This window comes from Monodelphis domestica, chromosome 3 (genome assembly GCF_027887165.1).
Source record: "Monodelphis domestica isolate mMonDom1 chromosome 3, mMonDom1.pri, whole genome shotgun sequence".
NCBI classification, from domain to species: Eukaryota; Metazoa; Chordata; class Mammalia; order Didelphimorphia; family Didelphidae; genus Monodelphis; species Monodelphis domestica.
The window spans coordinates 3,404,645-3,425,707 of record NC_077229.1 but is presented as its reverse complement, the minus strand read 5'-3'; the positions used below and the strand labels follow the sequence as shown (position 1 = coordinate 3,425,707).

Below are 21,063 nucleotides of genomic sequence, written 5' to 3'. Positions count from 1 at the left end.
ATTAATAGTTTTGATTTCATCATGTGAAAACTGCCTATTCAAGTCCCTTGACCATTTGTCATTTGCAGAATGGCTTGGTTTTTTTTCTCAATTTGACTTAGTTCCTGATATATTTTGGAAATTAAAGCTTTCCCAGAGAGTTTTGTTATAAAAATATTCTACTTCCCTGGTCAGAGTCTCTTTAAGGAGAGAAGCCAGAAGGCAGAGAGCTCTTCCCCATGGAGCTAAAGCAGGAAGGTTTAAAGGAGGCGCGTTTCCCTGGTTGAGAGGATGAAGGGAATCTGTTCCTTCGAGACGCCGGAGTGCCGCCTAGACATGCTCACTGTTAGTCCCAGAGCAGCACTGAAGAGTTCAGGGGAGAAATGCAGAAGGCCGGAAGTAACTTCAGGACAGGAGAACTTCTCTGGCACCTGCGCATGCTCAGAGAATGGCCGCCTGCGGCGAGCCTGGGGGAGATCTTTGGGGAAAAAAAGACGGAAAACGGGCTATAGATGTCAGGAGGGCGGAGGAACGGCTCCGCCTAGCCCTGCCCAGCTGGGCGGCTGACGGTGGCCCTTCGCCATCGGGCGCCGCACCACCGGTCCCAAACACGGCAGCTTTTCTCCCTCCTTGGAAGTTACCGCCCGGCAGCGAGCCGTCTGCACCGGCCACGGCTGGGGATGAAGTGGGGGGGCAGCAGCCGGACTTCTTCCGCCTCCAGCAGGCCGCGTTTCTGCACCAAGCCGAGATGCAGGAGGAGGAACTTTCCCTCCCCAGCGGCGGCCCGGCAGCTCCTTCCTCCAGCCCGGCCCTCTGCACTGCGGCTCGGGGTCCGAAGAGAGGGCGCGGAGGCCCCGGGGGGGCGGCTTATCTTCGGAAAGCAGCGCTCCGACGGCCCGGCTGAGCGCCCCCTCGGTGCCCTGGGGAGGGCGCAGGCTGTGGCCTCGGGTCCGGCTTCCATCCCGCGAGGGCTCCGGGTACCAAGAGCTCCCGGGCTTCTCGCCGGGGCTGTAGCTGCTCTCCTCCGGGCGCTGCCCCGGCCCGCAGCCCCGTCTAAGTACTGCATCCCAGCTGCACGCCCCTGGGGGGGGAGCCCGAGCCCTGGCCCGGCGGACGACCAGAGCGCGGTCTGTCGGTGGAACTTGACGCCCGGAGCTGTCGGGGCGCCCTCAGCCCTACTCTGTCCCTGCGTGGCGTGGCCTGCTCTCCCCGCCTCCGGCTCTCCCTCTCATTCCCGCGCTCCTCCCTCTGGCTCCAGCCGGGCTCCGAGAACTCTTCTCTCACCGCTAAACTGAGGCGGCCTCCGCCCCTGCCAGGAGCTCCCCAGCCCCGCCCCCGCCTCAGTCCCCGCCCCCTCTCCTTCTCTACTTGGACCTCCAAGAGCGGGGTCTGAGCCAGGAAGGGGAGGGAGACGAGGAGGGGGAGGGGGAGGGGAGGGGGAGGGAAAACGCCGAGACGGAGAGGGGCGAAGGCGAGAGACTGAGAAGGGGAAAAAGGGAAAATGGGCTACCGAGAAGACGGAGGATTTGTGGGGGAAAGTGAAGCGTGAGGAAGCTGCGGGAAAAGAGAAAGCAGGGAAGCCAGGAGGATGCCGGGAAGAAGCTGTTACGGTGGAATCCAGAAGTCCCCCGTTTATTTAGTGGGGAAGTAGAAACCCCAGGTTTGGACCTTGTCCCGGGGGACTTCCACCACCCCGCCCCCCAGAGAAGGTCAGAGTTCAGCAGACGATGGACATCCGGGTAGTTCGGTGGGAGGAGCTAATCCCATCCCACGTTAAGCATCTCTCGTGTCCCTGTGGTCTCCCCTGGCTAACGTCCATGAGCAGATGGCCCAGCCCTGGTTTGAGTCTTTCCGTTTTGCGGCCATTGTAGGGCATCAGCCCCTCCCGTTATCCCGGTCCGGAAGTCCTCCTTTCCTCTCTTACCCTGGAAAGTCCCTCCACTGCCCCTCCCACCCTAAACCCGGGTCACCTAGAGAGCATTGAAGCTCCCACCTTGGGTGGCTCCTCCTAGTGGTCATGTTTGGCCCTCGCAGGGGTCCCTGACCAGAGCGGCCACAGGTGAGTCCTGGACTGCGCAGTCGGCTGTGGGAGCAGCTCTGGGTCGAGGCCTCCCAGCTGAACCCCTTTTGCCCTTCATTGAGGAGGGATTTTGACTATTTAATAGTTCTGGGTTTTCCAGTTAACAACGGAAGCCACGTGATGGCAGGGGAGAGGCGCCAGGAAGCCTCACTTCCTGGGGCAGAAGGGGGCTTCCTAGACAGGCTATGCAGAAAGGGAGCCCGACACCGGAAAAGGCCCGGATCTGGCTGGACCGGACCAGGAACCCCCTTCGGGCCTCCTCCCGGCGTCTTCCTGACTGGCTTCGGGAAGTCCCCATTGGAGCACCAGAGCCCACCTGGAGATCGATCTGCTACCCAGAATGCCCCGCGCGGTGCCCTCGGAGCTCCCCCTCCTGACTGGCACAAAGCGGGAATGCAGAGACCCCAAGGAAAGTGCAGGGCCCGGAGCTGTGTTAGGAGGGAGAAGAGCTGGGAACTGGGGACGCCGGTGGCCCGGGGAAAGCCAGGAGTCTGGAGCGCCCTACAGTATGCTGGCGAGCACAGGCTCCAGCACCTCAATGACCCAGGAGGGACGGGTGGGGGAGGTTCAGGCTCCTAGGAGAGGCGGAGGAAGGAAGGGGAGGACCGGGGGATCGGGATGGGGAGGGCTCAGAAAAAGGAAGGAGTAGAGAGGGGGAGGGCCAGCTGGGCGGGGCAATTTAGTCCTGGAACAATTGGAGCAAAAGCCTTCCGGAACTCGGAAGTTACGGTAGTACACAGAGTCTCGGCCTTCCGTACTTCCGTAGCTTTTCCCGCCACCGCTCCGTACTCGGCTGTGGAACTCCCTCCGTCCGCGCCTCCAGCCTCGGTAATTACGACGTGGTTCCGGGTGACTGCGGGAAAGGGGGAGGGGGTGGCGTGGGGAAGGGCCAGACGGAGGGGAGCCTGGGGGAGGGCGGGCGGCAGAGAGCGGAACTGAGTTCGAATCCTCCCTTAGACGAGTCCCTCTGGGGCAGACACGGACCTCCTGGAGCCCCTCTCCTCCCCCTTCGTCCTAGGACTGCAGCTGGCCGAGGCTGGCTGGGGCTGGAAAGGACAGGAGGCCCGCAGGTCGGCGGGCGAATTTTCTGCGGGCTACAGTGTATCCCGGGGCTGCTCTGGTGTCTGACAGGGGTCGGCTGTGACCTCTGGTTTCCTCTTCCGTGTCTTTCCTGCAGAAACTCCCTGCCTGAAGGGGGGCGGAGTGAGGAGGAGGACCCCCCCCCAGGATTGCCCTCTGCTAAAGGGAGCCCCATGTGGGACGCTGGGTAGCCCAGGGGAGGATGCCGGGCCTGCATGGAGAGGCCCTGGGTTCCAGTATGGCCTCAGACCCGTCCTGTGCTCTTGGCGGCTCCCCTTTTTGTCTTTGAACCCCAAGCGTGGCCTGGCCCCCTGGAGGGGCTTCCTAGCTGATGGATATCCCCCTGGAGACTGGCCGTTCCCCCCCCCCCCCCCAGCACTGGGAGGGACCCCCATGCCCCTCCCCCAGCCCAAGGGGCCTCCCGCAGACACTCAAGTAGTTCTGGGCATCCTCCTACAGCCCCTCCCCCTCTCTTGAGAGCAGGGCTTTGGCTTTGGGCCAGTTTCTTGTCAGATTCGATCAACCTTGGCCTCGTGGTCACATCTAGGCTCTCTTCCTATTTCTCCTCCCCTTCCCTAATGTCTCTCCTCCTCCTTCCCCCAACCACACTGATTCTCCTGAGATGGTTCAACCCCCTCCTTGTGGGCCTCCCATTCTCTCAGTACCCGCCATGGGGCCCTGCTCCCCCACCCCAGGAGGTCTCTACCGCCCCAACCTTCCTCAGCCTGTATCTAGGTAGTCTTGGGGGAGTCAAGGGAGAGTTCCTTGGATGGTGGGGGAGGGGAGGCACTGGATGAACTGGGAGGGGGGCTCTCTCCTGCCCAGACTGGTAGGGTTGGCCCACGGGGCATCCCACCAATGGGGAGGGGTTTAGGGGGAGAGAGGGGCCGTTCCAGGAGCCCAGGGATTCCTGACCCAGGTGTCCTGCCCCTCAGCTCCTGCTTAGAGCTTCCTCTGGGCTGCCCTCAGATCCAGCCTCCTGAGGATCCCTGAGCTCTACTTTCCTGCCTGGGACCCTCCCAGGAGCCAAAGCCCTTTCCTGGCCCTTTCTTTTGACCTCTGTCCCTTGGGCTAGTCCCCATCAGGCCTTGGGCTCCCCGGCTCCAGTTCCCTTTAGGGATTCCCAGCCTCCAGGGAGACGCCAGCAAGACTTCATCCTGCTTCCTGTAATGAGGATGCTAGAAAATAAGTTTTGTTTCATTAGTTTAGAGACAAGAAGTAAAGTGGCTGCTGGAGAAGGAGCCGGAGTTTGAAGCAGGTGAGAGAGCGTGTTAATTTCAGCCGTGACAGTTACAAACCAGTTTTCTGTGTCAATTACTCTGTCTGGCAGTTGGCAGAGACACACCCTGAGACTCTGTCAGGGCTGGAGGAGGAACATCTTTGCTTCTCTGTCTGAGGGAAAGAGCTGAAGGAGCTCAGGGTTTTCCTTTCCCAACTTGGGACACACTATTGACTATCTATTGTGGTTTTATAGATTGTCTAACTCTGAGAAGACCAAAGAAAAACCTGGTCTTTGGTTTGGACTCTGAGTATGCTAAGACTTGCAGTCCTAACTTGATTCTTGTTGAGACTCAATAATTTCTTTTTTTTATTATTTCTTTTTTTATTTGGTCAATTTCGATCATTATTCCTTGGTTACAAAAATCATTTTCTATTCCTCTGTCCTCTCCCCCCACCTTTCCCATGGCCCGACAAGCAATTTCATTGGGTATTACATGTGTCCTTGATCAGAACCTATTTCCATGTTGTTGATGTTTACAGAGTCTACATACCCAACCATATCCCCTTGACCCATGTGATCAAGCAGTTGTTTTTCTTCTGTGTTTCTATTCCCACAGTTCTTTCTCTGGATGTGGATAGTGTTCTTTCTCATAGATCCCTCTGGGTTGTTCAGGATCATTGCATTGCCACTAATGGAGAAGTGGTACATTAGATTGTACCACAGTGTTTCAGTCTCTGTGTACAATGTTCTCCTGGTTCTGTTCCTCTCGCTCTGCATCACTTCCTGGAAGTTCTTCCAGTTCATCTGGAATTCCTCCACTTTATTATTCCTTTTGGCACAATAGTATTCCATCACCAACATATACCACAATTTGTTCAGCCATTCTCCAATTGTAGGGCATCCCCTCATTTTCCAATTTTTGCCACCACAAAGAATGCAGCTATGAATATTCTTGTACATGTATTTTTCCTTATTATCTCTTTGGGGTACAAACCCAGCAGTGCTATGGCTGGATCAAAGGGCAGACAGTCTTATTGCCCTTTGGGCATAGTTCCAAATTGCCCTCCAGAATGGTTGGATCAGTTCACAACTCCACCAGCAATACATTAATGTCCGACTTTGCCACATCCCCTCCAGCATTCACTGCTTTCCTTTGCTGTCATGTTAGCCAATCTGCTAGGTATGAGGTGATACCTCAAAATTGTTTGGATTGCATCTCTCTGATTATAAGAGATTTAGAACACTTCTTCATGTGCTTATTAATAGTTTTGATTTCTTTAACTGAAAATTGCCTATCCATATCCCTTGCCCATTTATCATTTGCCAATTTATCAATTGGAGAATGGCTTGATTTTTTTGTACAATTGATTTAGCTCTTTATAAATTTGAGTAATTAGACCTTTCTCAGAGGTTTTTGTTATGAAGATCGTTTCCCAGTTTTTTACTTCCCTTCTAATTTTGGTTGCATAGTTTTGTTTGTACAAAACCTTTTTAATTTTATGTAATCTAAATTATTGATTTTATATTTTGTGTCTTTAGGTCTTGCTTAGTTTTAAAATCTTTCCCTTCCCGAAGGTTCTGACATGTATACTATTCGATGTCACATAATTTACTTATAGTTTCCTTCTTTATATTCAGGTCATTCACCCATTCTGAGTTCATCTTGGTGTAGGGTGTGAGCTGTTGATCCAAACCCAATCTCTCCTTCACTGTCTTCCAATTTTCCCAGCAGTTTTTATCAAATAGTGGATTTTTATTCCCAAAACTGGCATCTTTGGGCTCGTCATAAACTGTCTTGCTGAGTTCATTTACCCTAAGTCTATTCCACTGATCCTCCATTCTGTCTCTCAGCTAGCACCATTATGACCACTGCTTTATAGTATAGTTTGAGATCCGATACTGTGAATTTTAAAAGTCTCCATCTTGGTCTAGCACCCAAAAATTGTGCACACCCACACTACATGGGCATGTGCTAGTCAATGACAAATCAGAAATAACTAACTGCCCATCTGGGCTGTCCTAAGCCAAGCTAGAGCCAACCATTGGCACTTGTGAGACACAGGAAGTGAGGTAGGGAACAGCCTCTGAAATTTGCTCACTTCCTGTGGAGAGAGGGAGTCGGTAGTTGGTGTTAGAAGCTTGGACAGGGAGGACTCCCGTAGACAGCTTTCCTTCAGATCACTCACGTGAGTTAAGGACTGATTCTTTTCTACCTGGCCCTTTGGGCCTAAACTCCCTCTGCCTTGGTCAGAGGTTGAGTAGCCCCTTTCCCTTTTCTCCTCTCTCCTTTTCTCCCTCTCCTTTCCCTACTCCCATTGTGATTAAACCTCCATAAACTCCATTCTGACTTGAGTGTTTCATTTTAGGAATTTCATAAGCAAATTCCTTGGTGGCCATTGTTCAATATTACATCAATCTTAAAAGGTGAAATTTTAACCATTACAATACTGGAAGGCCTCCTTGGCGCACGCTGGCTCTGAGTCTGGCTCTGTAGGTGCGGTGGTGGAGGGTAGATTGGCTCCCATTTGGGTGGCAGCTTTTTCACCCTCTTACAGTGTGGAAATGCCCAAATCCTACCTACCTTCAGTGCTGTGCCCTACTGTAGGATCCCTCCATTCTCCTGAAAATGGTTCTAATGTCCTTTTGAGATAGTCTGTGTTGGTGGGTGCTTCAGAGAGGAATTGTCATGCATCTAGACTGCCGCCATGCTTATCCAGAAGTCTCCGAGACTCAATAATTTGAAGGTGAAGTTAAGGTTTATGAGGATAATAGTGGTACTTTTTATGTTGCTAGCATAAATTTAGATTAGTCAGATCAACATCCTTTACTTATCCCTATATATTTCAATAAACATTTTATGTCCTTGTACCTGTCCCTGAAGGGAAATTCATATTTGAACTTCATTTCATCACTGAGGATACTTTTGATTACCTCTATCAAAAGCATCCAAACAGTTTTGAAGTGTTTTGAACCTATGTTGGAACAGTTTTTCCATCTAAATATCTAAATATTTTATTTTTATAACTCGCCAATTTATTTTTATGTTCTGCAAGCTCATCTGCCCTGTGGAACTCTTGAGTTTCCAGGGTCCCTGCCTCCCTGCCAGGAGCTCTGTTGGACCGTGTTCCTTCCCAACCCCTCCTGTGGCTCCCCTTCCCCAGGCTTCCCTCCTCCCCCTTCTGGCAGAGCCCTCAGGCCCTTTCCCTGCCAGCTGGGTTTGGGTTTTGCCTTGTTACGGGTAAATTTAGGATTGTTGACTGAAAATATCATACTAGTGGTCACCAGGGCTTAATCCCAGTAAAAGACTCCAGTCAGTTTGAGATTTTTATGGTGGTTTATTAAAATAGAAGGAAGAAATCAAGAAGAGAGAGGAAAGGGAATTGGATTGCTCAGGCAAGCCAGACTAGAATTGGAGGTCAAGGAAAGGAGGAATCAGTAACCTCACCAAAGTCGATCAGGGAAGATGTCTCACCTAATACACGCTAAAGAGCTTTTCCCAGTCACCTCACTAGCAAGCCACACACAAAAGACCGCCACCAGCAGTTCCCACACAATATTGAGAACTCGGTTAGAGGAAGTGACATGAAATGTATAGACCATTCTTTACATCACTTCCTGCGTCTCACATGTACTACGGGCAGCTTAAGCTTGACTCAGGACAGCTCAGGGGGTCTGTCAGTTGTTTCTTATTTGTCACTTGCTAGCACATGTCAGTCATAGGCCATCCTCCTCAACACTTAATCCTTAAGTAGGGGTGTAGACATTCCTGGTTGCTAGAATTCTAAGACTAAGGACAATGGAGAAAATCTAAAAGTCACAATCCCCCTGATGATGATTGGGGGACTAGTCTCCCCAACTGATCACTAAATATAATCACCTGCACCTTTAAATTCTTCTAACTGCAGGTGTAAGCAAAATTTTCTAAGAGGAAACTGCAGTAATTAGAGATAAGAGGGGAATAGAAGAGAGAGACAGCAAAACCAATGTTTGCTTGGCTCATTGACAAAAACCAAATGGGGGCAGTCCCCTTTTGGCATAAGAGTATATATTCAAGTTAAATGTTCAACCACACTCAAAGTTCATTCTGAATCTTCTTGATGTAGTGTAGGTTCTCAGGCATCTTTCTGCGAACAGTTCATTCTCCGGATTTAGGAGTTAGCAAGCTTCTTTCCCTGAAGATCTTTCTCACACAAAAATTTTCTAATCTTTGATTTTTATTAAAATCCAATTCCCCCCCTGAAGTGGGTCAAGGTTGAGTTATGGGGGTGTATGAGTCAATTATCAGAAGAATAGGGAAAAGAAACTGAAAACATAAAGAAAAAAATGGAAGAAAGTTAAACTTTTGGGAAAAAAATTCAAAATCATTGTATATAAAATTCATTGCTGGTGGAGTTGTGAATGGATCCAATGATTCTGGAAGCCAATTTAGAACTATGCCCAAAGGGTGCTAAAAGAGTGTCTGCCCTTTGATCCAGCGATAGCACTGCTGTGTTTGTACCCCAAAGAGATAATAAGGAAAAAGACATGTACAAGAATATTCATAGCTGAGCTCTTTGTGGTGGACAAAAATTGGAAAACGAGGGGATGCCCATCCATTGGGGAATGACTGAACACATTGTGGTATATGTTATTGGTGATGGAATACTATTGTGCTAAAAAGGAATAATAAAGGGGAGGAGTTCCACGGAGACTGGAACAACCTCTAGGAAGTGATGCAGAGTGAGAGGAGCAGAACCAGGAAAACATTGTACACAGAGACTGATACACTGTGGTACAATCAAATATAATTGATTTCTCCATTAGTGGCAATGCAGTGACTCTGAACAGCTTGGAGAGATCTACAAGAAATAACACTATCCACATTAAGAGGGAAAACTGTGAGTAAAAACACCAAAGAAAAACAACTGCTTGAATACATGGGTCGAGGGGATATGGCTGGGGATGTAGATTCCAAATGAACATCCTAGTGCAAACAATGTAGAAAGAGGTTCTGATCAAGGTCACCTGTAATACCCAGTGAAATTGCTAGACGGCTACCGGAAGGGTGGATAGAACGGAGGGAGGGAAATAATGTGATGATTGTAACCAAGGAAAATGTTCTAAGCTAAATGAATTCAAATAAAATATTCAAAAACAAAAACTCATTTAACCCTTACAGACCCGAGGCCTGGAAAAGATGGAGGAACTTCACCAGAGGGACTCACTGGGGCTACATTGCCACCTCTACAGGGATCCTGGAGTGCCCGGGATGGCCTTGGAGAGGGACAGACTCCCAGCCCAGGTGAGTACATTCCAGCATCAGGTGGGAGCCCTCTGATTCAGGGAGGCCCTTCCCTGGCTCTGACACAGGATGGACGGGGAAGCTGCTCCCTACTTCCTGGGCCATTTCTGTCCTCACGTTCCAGGCAGTAGTAACAACTCTTCTCTGCTCTTCTCCACTTTGGGAGTGATTCCTTGGCCCCTGGGGAACTCAGACTACAAGAGCTCCCCCCAGCGGCTGCCTCCCATGTCAGACTTCTCCCTGGGCACAAGTGAGAGCTAAGGACGACCATCAACTCCTTCTTCCCTGGCTAGGTATTGTGTCTTTGCTCTCTCTGTTTGCCTGGTGACACTCACACCTTCTTCCTCTGCTGCTTTTCACCTGTTCCCTCTTGAGTCTGACCTAGAGCTGAGCCTGAGGGTGTCCCCTGGTCTGTGCCGTCCTCAGGGAAGTCATTGTCCCCCGGAGCTGCTCACTGGCTTCTGCCTCAAGTCCTCGAGGCTTCCTGGGTCTCTCCGGCTCCTTCCTTTCTCCCACTTCTTGATCCAAGTCAGCCAGTGTGGAGGAACATCCTGGTGTGTGCCTGGCACTGCTCAGCCCAAAGGAAGGGGGAAGCCATCAGCTGCCCTCCATAGCCCCCCAGTCTGACCAAGGAGACCCCTCAGCCATGTCCAAACCAGCTCTGTGTAGGTGGGATGGAGGCTGGCATTGTGGGAGGGAAGACTCTCAGGTTTTGCTGAAATCATTGGTTTCTGAGGGAAGGATTGAGCTGGGATTCAAAGGAAGCTCTAACGCCAGAGGCAGGAGGAAGAACCTTCCCAGCAGGGAGACAGACAGTCCCTAGGAAGTCCCAAAATCAAACCATGGAAGGTCTTGGCCAAGGATCAGCCAGGAGGCCAGTGTCCCTGGGTCAGAGGAGGAGGAGGGAGGTGTGAGGGGAGAGGAAGGGGCTGGATGGTCAGTATATGCCAGTGGAGCCTGTTGTAGGAATGGTCAGGGTCCTTGCCCATGACAGCTAGAATGAGGCAGCTGGGGAGGTCCCCAAATAGCTCCCATGTGACTTGTATCCACTCCATGGTGTGACCCCCTCACTGGCCTTCTACTGAGCTCCCTGACCCAGAGGAAGTCCAAGCACTTTGGGGTGAGCCCAACAGAAATGGGGCCTTTTTCTCAAAAGAGGAGCTTCAAGTGTTCTTGAGCAGAGCTGTTTGTACCAGAGCCAGCAGCCGGCTACATTCCTTCTCTGTTCAATAGAATTCCTCCCTGGTCTGGTACTTCCCTTGTTGGACAGGCTGGAGAGAAAGGATCGAGTTTCTGGAAGGCCTGGAAGTTTTCTGTGCAAATAGGCTTAGGGAGGTCCTGAGGGAGACGTCCTGGCCTTGCCTCAAAGGCATCCTGCTCAGTGGCAAAGAATGGGATACAGACAGACTGGAGTGCTTTATGTTCTCCTATAAATCTGCTTTCAGCCATCTGTGTAATAAATCTCTGGGGTAAAAGTTCTTATTCTCCACATCTCACAGTAGAGCAAACTGAGGGAAACAGAGTTTAAGGTTCTGTGCAGAAGTTTTTCTGTTTTAAGTAATGAACGATTCAGGGAAGTAGCATGTTTCTTATCCTGAGGTTTCTCTCAAAAGAATTTAAACTTTGCATTTTAGAGTAATAATACATTCCTCCTGAGGAGGATGTTGAGAAACACAGAAATCAGTGATGCAAGGCTGAATCGAGAGGTATATTAATCAATTGGCAAGTGTATTAGAAAAATATAATCTGTGAGGAATATTTCTGGATGTGGTAAATGGATACTCTGGCTGACTAGAGAGATACTAGGAGAAACCTGAGGGTACCTAGTTGTAATGGAGATACTTCTGAGAGATAGAGAGATACCACTAGAGGGTTACTCTGGGGTTGTGTATTGATCACTATTGATGTTTAATAGATCAAGATATTTCCTACCCTCCTCCCTTCCCCTCCCTTAACCACCCTCTTCTTGAAGCCTTTGACTTTGCCCTTCTCCCCCTGAGTGGACTGTGAGATTTATGGGGAAAATCTCCTTTCTTTTCCTTTCTCAAGTAAGGGGGTTTATTGGGAACAAGAGGATGGGCATTGAGGTAAAAGAGATAGGGATGTCCCTAATCTATAAGGAGAATTAGGAGGGTTTTGGGAAATGTCAGTCCTGTCCCAACTGTAACATAGGGACAGTTAGAGAGTGTGGAAGACAAGTATTTTTCTTCTTTTCTTCTTTAAACCAGCCAGATAAATCTCTGCTTGAGTCATTCAAGTCCAGACTTTGTCAAAGGCCACAAAGGTCTCTCTTTGCCTAGATCAGGAAAAAGCCAGTCTCCCCTTTGGTCAGAAACCCACCCCAGAGAAGAAGTCTTTCAGTTCATCTCCTCTGGCCAGGCTCCAATTGCCTTTCCTGGGAACATTCTATTTTGGAATGTGCACCTTGATTGACAGATGAGGTCCTTTACTCTTGTGTTGCAAGCATGAACTTCTCTCTTCATGACTCTTCCACACAGGAGACATCCAAAACATAAAATCCCAATAAAAGAGGAAAAAAATGACTTGTGAAAGAAATACAAAATATCAAAGTCTTGTGTGTAAAAGTTCTAAGTAAAGGAAAATAAACCTATAGCTAGCTCGCCCTTGCATAAGGGCCTAATTAAAATGACATCATGCAGTTATTAAAAAAATTTCTTCAAGCACTATTTCCCTAAGTATGACTCGGTTGGCCTGATAGAATTGCATGAGACAACAACTTACGTTATAGTAAATCAGAAGAAAACAAACAAGTCTGGGACCTAAAAGAAAAATTAGAAACGACTGAGAAACATCTTAATGATCAGGAGATAGAAGAAATCAAGAATCTAAGCACGGTTAAGACTTACACAACATCTAGTTACAAGAAACCTGGTTACAGACAAAAACCAGTGCAGAGAGAAACTAGGGAATGTTTCTTTTGCCCCAAGAAAGGCCACTTGATTAAAAAGTGCTTTTAAAGTGCTTTTAAAGTTCTCTCTTTCTCTATGCCTCTTCCACATTCCCCCCTTTTCTTCTTTAAAAAAAAAATGCACCATGTATTTTTTAATGATACCTTTATTATAATTCTATCTATCCTCAAATCTAAATATTCCCTTACCCTGCCCCCCGAAAATATTAAAATCTTAACTTATCTTAGCTATTCTGTCTACCTAGATGCTATGCTAAGATTGGATTATAGGAAAATCTTTTAGGTAAGGCATTTATATGAACATAGTTTTACATAACAAATCCTGTAACAATTTTTCAAAACATTCCAACAATTTCCCTAACTTTCAAAATATGCAATTGTCCTATTTCCTAATGTCTATAACTTCTGTTAGATTTAAATTAGTGGAGCAAGGGAATATATTCCCAAATTATGAATATGCCCAAGCCAACTGGGTTTTATAGAGAAATTTAATTTATAATACACTGATTAATCAATAGAAAAAGAGAGAAAGTAAGAAAGGAATAAGCATGAAGGGCCTCAAGCCAATAAGGCCTAGACCTCAGTCCTAAGAGATAAATCAGTCAGTTGGTTTTATCACTCACCCAAGATCTCTCTAGGTAAGGCTTCTAATGACACCAGGTCAGCGTCCTTCCTCAAATAGAGAGTCTCCCCAAATCCTTCTCCCAAGACCACCTGAGTCTCCAAGAGCTCCTCCAACCTGAGTCTCCAAGAGAATCTCCAACCTCAGTCTCCACCTTCAAGAGAATCTTCCTCCTCAAGACCTCTCCTCCTGAGTCCTCCTTCAAGCTCTCCCTCTGACTCCTCCTGAGTTCTCCTTCCAGCCTCCCCAGAGAAAGCCTCTCTTCCAGCCTCTCTCTAGAGCAAGAACCTCCCTTTCAGACCTCCTTCAGAGAAAACCAAACCTGAGTCCTCAGACCCCGCTATCTTTAAGGAAAAATCTAAGTTCCCTCCCCTCAGTTCTCACATCTACCAATCACTGTAGATGTACCAAAAAGACGGCCCATTTGTATTCACAGCTGAGTAGATCCAGTCTCTTCAATTGATCTGAAGGGAAAACATTGTTGGGTTGACTTAATTTCATCAAGAGGAAGACTCTGATTAAATCTTTTCCTTTTTAGGTTTAAGCAAGTTTACAAGTTGCCCCACCTTTATAGATACTTAGTATCCCATTGTATCAATTCTAAAATCAATCATGACTCAAAGAACTTCCTGTTCTATGCTTAAGCATAGGTCAAAGCCCTTTCCATTGTTCAGCAAAAGGTTTCTGTCCTAAAGTAATCTTAAGTAGGGAGGAGAAGGACCCTCCCATGCCAAGGGGGTTCACATTCCAATAGAGTTCTTACTATCAGTAGGTAATTTTTCAAGTATGAGATTTCCCAATGGTGAAATTTCCAACATTCATAAGTCTAAGAAATTTTAAGGTTTACACTTCACTAAGTAAAATTTTCTAATACTAACAAATGCTAACCTACAATCATAATGCAATCAAACTTCTATACTTGAGTCTCTGCTTCCTTAACCCTTGGACAAATTCACTAGGCTATCACTATTGTTAGTAGTTAGAATATTAATATACTATTCTAATTAAATTAGTTCATTAGTAACTTAGTATTTACATGTGTACATAGGTTGTACTTAGTATAGATTTACATATGTGCATCATTCTAAATTTCTGTCCAAACTCATGCAGAAAAGAAATCTTTATCTGTTTGAATTTTCCACAGAATTTCTCATCAGTGTCTTTTTGTCATGCAACTATGCATATTGTATACTTACCCATTCCATGAGCTATCTTACTTCAGTGTAATTCTATGTAGCATGTGCGTGCATATATGTGATGTTAACATGTATGACACATTCTTATATATCCTTGTGATCAAAAGTTCCAAAATTTCAAAGTTCCAAAGTCCTTCCATGTCCTTTTATACTGATTGTAGAACTCTGTCTTCCTCTCTGGTCAGCATGACACTCTTCACCTTCCAGTCTTGATTGAAGACGTGTTCTTCAAATCAGGATCCACTGGAATAATCAGGAACCAGAAACATGTATGCATGTAAGATTTTTATGTGTTCAAGCATGATTTACTATTGCATGGAAGTAAGAAGGAATCTTTATGAATGTTTGTTAGAATTTATCAATCTTAATGTGTGAAAGTAAGGATTACATGTGTCCTCTTCATGCATGAGGGTAAGATTTGCATATGTACATCATGCCTGCAAGTAAGCTGTACATGTGTTTTTCATGGACGGGTGTGAGCATTATGCATAAGTTCTCAAGATTTTGTTAAGAATAATGATTTGTCATTTCTAATTTTTTTGCTATGTCACTCTTTGCGAGGTTATTTATTATGTGGTTACTGTAATCATTTCTTGTATAGTTCCTGTACTCATTTCTTGGAGATAGAATTTAGAAAATGATGCATTCCTTTGCAATAACTTTGTTTCTTTCTGTTCCGTCACGGTGGTTGGCTGGCAGAGACTATGTATAAAATTATATCGAGGCTTCTATATGACTGCTAAACTTTCAAATGCACGTTTTCCTTTTGTCTGCATTACTGGCTGTATTTGCTTCAGGGGTGTTATCCTTTCATCATTTCAGCATGTGCAGTGCTCCCTTGTCTGTATTCTGGTGGCAAGTACTCTCATGTGCTTTCCTTTGTTTTCATTAGTTTTCATTTACAAGGACTGGTTTTGATTTCTTTTTGGGCTATTCATGTTGCTTTTCATGACTAGGTCTGTTTTTTTTTTTTCATATATCATTTGTATGTATCTTCACTGATGATATGTGAGGTATCTGAAATTATGAGATAATAACTTCCTGGTATACCCTCTCTCTCTTCCTTCCCCCGGTAGAGACTGTTTGCTAAGGATAAAAGTTGAGAGATATGGATAACCTTTTTCAGTTCTCATCTATAACTTGGTGTTAAAATCTGAGATAAATCCAACCAATGTGAATCCATGCTTCTCTAGCATTCTAGATGTTTGCGTCTGTCCTATTTATGGAGTTGGAGTTTTTATGCTACAAGGTTAGGAGTGTTCTTGTTGATGAATTACTTGTTCTTCTTTTGCTGGAATAACTTATTTTCTATGCTACCTAAGACTAGTCTTCATTCACATAAGGTTTTGTGTAGTATGTTACCCTGTGGAACTCCAACAAATCTTGGTGTTGCCCAGAATTTCCTAAAATCTCACCAGAGTCCTCACCTGGGCTGAGAACAAAGTGGGTATTTAAACTGACTGTACCGCCTACTGGGTCTCTCTGCTTCCACTTCTAAGCACACGCAGGCAAGATATAAGTGGCTCTGAATGGGCTCTGTGCCTCTTATTTTGTATTTTCTTTATTTCTTAATTCTAATAATCTTTAATAAAACTCATAAAAATAATACTTTTAGTAGAGAATCTAAATTTAATTTTTACAGTGTCACTATTACAGCATGAATGATACTTGTCATATTTGTGAAGTTAGAGAATAGAAGTGAAATTGTGTATCTCTTCCTCCAGTTCTTCAATATGTTTCTTGATATCCACCTTCCCATTCAAAACCTGTATCTGTACAAGCCATGTAATTCAACTTCTCTATAAAGTCATCTTCATTATCAACCCCTAAGCTTGCATAAATTTCTTCCAATGATATGCAACTTGTTCAGTGCCCAAAGAATAATTCCTCGTCATAGTCTTGGTAAGATTTTGTTTGCACTGGGTCCAGGTATTCTGTCTTCTCACTAGTGTCCCACACATCCCCTTCTTCGTCTACCTCTTCATAAAGCTTATAAAATTGAGGCCTTTGTTCTACATCATCTTCATCCGTTATTATCATGCCTTCTGATATTCCTTCTGATTCAGCATCTGAATCTGAATCACTAAATCCATATACTCTCTTCTTAGGATTTTACTCAGTGCTATGTAAACTTTTGCCAGATGTTGGCAACTCTGACTTTGCAATGTGAACTAAGCCCATGTCACCAGCTTCTGTGTTTCTCAAATCGGTTTCAGGTAGTTTGTCATTACTAAGCTTTAGAATTTAATTTTGAATTGGTAAGTTAATGGTATGGGGTAGCTTCTTCTTGCAGATCTACTATAATGTTAATAGTCATAGATCCTACTCTGCCACTAGTCTGAGGTTTATGTTTATCTTCATTCTTATTTGACTGTGTCGAGATAGGAATCTTTCCCTCTTTCAGTATTTTGTTCTGGGAATAAGGTTTCTACTTCTGCATTTCCCCGTGTATCAGTAGTAGGATGTGTGCCTTCACTCTGTCCTGCACTACAGACAAATGTTTCTGAATTTGTAGCTAAGGTGTTCATAACCACTGAATCAGTGTTCATGTCTTTGCTATGTATGTATAACTTAGTTAATTCTTCTTGATTCGATTCGTGTCCCATGAAGTCTACATTGGAGGTTGCATTCTCTACTACAGTGGAACATGAACCTAAATCCCAGCAGTTGCTTTGGTCAGATTCCCCTGTGCCCCTTAGAAGGTTGGCACCAACTGAATCCTTGGATGTTACTAAGACTGCCATTCCATCCTCCTTTTCAAATTTAATTGTAATGTCACCTCCAATACTTTGAATAGGATAATTATTTTCAAAAGTAATGTCAGCTCCAGTTTTAGTTAATATTTCCTTCTCTAAATCACTAATTGCTCAATGGAAGGTTTCAGCTTCAGGATTCAAATTAGATGTATTTTCTATGGGTACCTTTGCCATGTAACTATTTACAGAATTAACTAAGTTTGGTGGTATGTCATGATACAAATCTGTGAATGATTTTAAAGCCTTTATATTTTCTTATTTAGGAACAGTAACCTTTAAGGAATTGAAATCATGTATCCTTGTATTTGCCACAAAATTTTGCTTGAGTTCTTGTGGCTTATTTTTCTTTTTCCTTTGCTTAATTCAATCCCATTATCCACTCTACACTGGAAAAAGTTCTCTTAAGAAAGATTTGATTTCATTCAGACACTTTTCTCTTGTAATTACTGTCATATTTTGTCAAAGTCTCTCATCTCATTTGTTGGTTGTCTCTCGAACCGAGGATGACGATTGTCTTTGTGCGTTTTTGTGCACAAAGACACTTGTGCGTGAAGATTTAAGTGGAAAAGTCGATGCACAGAGACAGTTCCACTCTCTCGACGTTGGAAGCCTGGGTCCAGTGGCACGAAAAGTCGTTACACCTGGAGACTTCCTCAGCTGCATTGGGTGGCCGTGTTGTCTTTTGTGCTCCATCACGCCCTGAGCACTCCACAGTGCTTCGTTGCGTCGCCCTCTCAGCCGTTGAACCTTCTTATTGGTTTCTTCCGTCTGTTCCGCCGAAGCAGTCTTCACATGCTGGGTGAGCAAAGCCTTGGTTCACCGGGGGTCGACGTCGACCCGATGGCTACCCTCACAAGGTTTAGCTGGCCTGTCGAAGCCGTTGCCCGGGGTGTGGCCATTGCCGCATGCTAGCAGCTACTGGGAGCCACAAGTGAGAGCTGGGTGTCAGTTGAAGGTCAGTGGCTGGAGAGCTGCCCTAGGAGGGCACGACAAGCCCTCCATACCAGAGATATTACCCCTCCCTGAGCACCCCATACACCCCATCTCATACTGTTTCTGAAATAATCCCTTTTATTTCTAGTTCTGTCTGTTTAATCTGTCTCTGCCTTTCTCTTGTTTTAATGCATATACTATCATTCACAAATACACTTTCTTGCACAAATTTTACACCATTTCCCAACTTTGTTTTACTATATTCAGCTGCAGCCTCATTGTCACCATTACTTCTATCTCCATTTGTCACACTAAATATCATATGGTCCTGGCTTCATAACACTTTCCTAACCATATCACAGTACTTAGGTTTTGCTCCAGAGTTAATTGCATCTCTTGCAAATCATTAGCTTGCTTTGAGGACTTTAATTTGCAATGTAAACCACAAGGGGACTTCTTGTACCTAGTTTGTGAATTTTGTTTGTTCTCATTAGGAATCTCATGTTTCTTCTTTAAAAAACAATTTCTAATCAGGTGACTTTTCCTGTGACAAAAGAAACATTCCCTAGTTTCTCTCTGCACTGGTCTTTCCTTGTAACTAGGTTTCTTGTAAATAGATGTTGTGTATGTCTTAACCGTTTTCAGTCTCTTGACTTCTTCAATCTACTTTTGTTTAAGATTATTCTCTGTCCTTTCTAACTTTTCTTTTAGATCCTGAACTTGTTTACTTTGTTCTGACTCATTCTCATGCAAGTAAGTTGCTGCTTCACACAATTCAATCAGAGTGACCGAATCATACTTAGCGAAATAGTGCTTGAAAAAAATGTTCAACTTAGGTGTGCAACCCCTTAGCAATTGTCTACATTCATGGCTAGCAGACTCTTCACTATCGGCTTTTAGACCTAAGATTGAATCTACCATCTCTGACAGACGGTCTATGAATGTGGCAGGATGTTCTGCAAGATCTTGTCAAACCTAGCCTATGCATTATATTTTGAACAGCATTGTTTATGACCTATAGCAAGTCCTCCCTGAATTTTCTTAGGTAGGACATGCAAGTAGGGTTAGCAAAGTTCATATCCTACCCTTTGCTCCACAGTTGGCCAGCTAGTTAAATTGCTATCAGATCTTGTCTTCTCCAGGAATTGCCTTTGTTCATGGGGGCTGAACAGTTCTGATAGTAGGAACTCTACATCTTCAAAATCAGGATCAAAGATCCTGAAAGCACGTTTCAACTTCTTTTGAGATTTGAAAGGATTTTCTATAAATTTTAGGAAACGGCTCTTTATGGATTGAAGTTCCTGTGGGGTGAATTGTCTATGTGTATCACAGCAGCTGTTCATGTTCATGTTTCTCAGGTTCACAGTCAGGCTTATTCTCATTGTCACTTTCATTTTACTTAGATACATTCTCTGCCCATTGTCCTTGCCTACAACCTGATCTAGCCCTTTTTCCTTAATCAATTCCTCAAACACAACCTTAATCATGCTTTCCAGGTTGTTATCAAGAGACAGTATCTTTTCTGCCTTAAGGAGAATCACAAATCTAAAGATCTTCTTAAGTTGTGTTAAGAATCTGCAAGACAGCCATTAAAAGTACATACACTTGAGCCAGAATATAGGGTCTGTTTGGAAAGGCAACTGCAAAACAGACATTGTTGTATTGCCTGTATAATCAATAATTTCCACAATCATATGGGTCATTCTGCTGTACAATATGTGGTAGACCCAGAAACAAGCGATGCCTGCAATGACCACCACTCCAAAAATAACTTGTTTGAACATTGTTTCTTTCTTTCTTTACTACTCTGCCTGTCAAAGGCTTGTGGGGTTCAGTCAACTTCGACGTGCGAATTGTATTAGAAAAATAATCCTGTGTAGAATATTTCTAGTTGTGGTAAATGGATACTAGAGGATACCTGAGAGTGCCTAGTTGTAATGGAGATAGTGGTACTTCTGTGAGATAGAGAGATACTACTAGAGGGGTACTCTGGGGTTGCCTATTGATCACTATTGATGGCAAGATATTTCCTACCTTTCCCCTTCCTTAACCACCCTCTTCTTGAAGCCTTTGGCTTTGCGCCCCCCCTCCCCCCCGAGTGGATTGTGAGATTTATGAGGAAAAACCCCTTTCTTTTCCTTTCTCAAGTAATGGTGTTTATTGGGAACAACAGGATGGCGATTGAGGGGATAGGGATAGGGATTGTCAGTCCTGTCCCAACTGTAACATAGGGATAGTTAGAGAGTGTGGAGGACAACTATTTTTCTTTTTTTCTTCTTTAAAACCAGCCAGATAATCTCTGCTTGAGTCATTCAAGTCCAGACTCTGTCAAAGGCCATAAAGGTCTCTCTTTGCCTAGGTCAGGAAAAAGCCAGTCTCCCCTTTGGTCAGACCCTCCCACCCCAGAAGAAGTCTTTCAGTTTATCTCCTCTGGCCAGGCTCCAACTTCCTTCCCTGGGAACATTCTATTTTGGGGGGTGTTCACCTTGATTGACAGCTGAGGTCCTTTACTCTTGTGTTTCAAACTTGAAGTTCTCTTTTTTTTTTCATGCCTCTTCCACACAAGAGACATCAAAAACATTTTAAAGATCCATATAAAAGAGAAAAAATGACTTGCGAATTGTAAAAAATAGACTCCAATACAGGACTACAATCCCCATGAGCCTTTGCTCCACTTCCCCAGAATGCCTTGTAATCTCACCTGGGCCGAGATCAAGAAGGTATTTAAGCGGATTCAAAGGCTTTTGAAGGAGGTCTTGGCTCTTTTGGACTGCCGTTTTGCAGCAGGAGCGTCTCTTGCGTGATGTGAGGTTATTTTGTCTAGGCCTCTGGCCTAGGCACATGTTTCTTACTTGTATATTTTTAATCTTTAACCTTTAATAAACCTCTAAAAAATATAATACTCCTTGCAGAGAGAAACTAATTTCTACCTGCCTCAGTCTCCCTATCTCCCCTAAATTTTAATCTTTACAGAATGAAATACAA

General features: G+C 45.3%; 1 pseudogene; it reads left to right on the top strand.

Moving 5' to 3' along the window:
* Positions 1–1,130: 1,130 nt before the first annotated feature.
* LOC100617687 (zinc finger protein 420-like) overlaps positions 1,131–21,063 on the top strand; it is a 60,470-nt pseudogene continuing 40,537 nt past the window's right edge.